General features: G+C 45.6%; 1 protein-coding gene across 1 annotated transcript in view; it reads left to right on the forward strand.

Moving 5' to 3' along the window:
* The window catches only part of LOC111671571 (desmoglein-2.1-like), a 28,385-nt gene that overhangs the window by 17,311 nt on the left and 10,287 nt on the right, over positions 1-787 (forward strand). The gene's annotated exons all lie outside the window — the stretch shown is intronic.

Raw genomic sequence — 787 nt, forward strand, 5'->3', positions numbered from 1 at the left:
CTAGGCGGGGTCAACTCAGACAAAAAAGGATTAGATTTTACAATTCAAACATTTTGCTCCTACACATCCGGACCCTAACATGTTTAACATAAAACGATTACTCAATACATAATATGTAGGCAGCCAATAAGTAACATAGACAAAAGACATACATAGTTTTTGGGCCAGTCATGAGGTTTCTTCCAGGAGAGGGCATAGTTTTGTGATTGGCCACTCTATGATGCCCATCTTTGTCTTGAGTTTTACTGGACCGGTCCATTGGCATCAGGCTTTGTCTCCAAGATTCAGTGTCTCCCACTTTGAAATTTTCCCTCAAGTCGGCCTGGTACTGTACTTGTTTCCACCGAAAACTCACCAGGAGGCTGAACAGGTTGAAAGTTTAGCAGAAGGATGTGGTTTGGGGTGAGAGGCTCCAAATCAAAGGGGTCAGAGGAAGTAGTGGTGAGTGGACGATTGTTAAGGATTGTTTCAACCTCACATAATAGTGTCTGAAGACCTTCATCATCTACAGTTTGTTGGTGTAAAAGAGTTCAAGATCCATTTCTCCCCAAGTACTCACCACTCATCAAACGTGTGAAACCCCAAGTGAGGACAGTTAAAGTGTGGCCAGAAGGAGCAGACTCGGCACTACAGCAGCGGTTTGAACACACAGACTGGAGTGTGTTTGCCACCCAGGCCACACTGGACTCCCACACGGACATTGACACCTATGCCTCTTCCGTGCTGGACTACATCAACACCAGCATCAACAGCGTCACCACATCCAAACGGATCACCACATTCCCTA

This window comes from Seriola lalandi, unplaced genomic scaffold (genome assembly GCF_002814215.2).
Source record: "Seriola lalandi dorsalis isolate HSWRI2012SDOR001 ecotype SW California unplaced genomic scaffold, Sedor1 jcf7180002054885, whole genome shotgun sequence".
Lineage (NCBI taxonomy): Eukaryota > Metazoa > Chordata > Actinopteri > Carangiformes > Carangidae > Seriola > Seriola lalandi.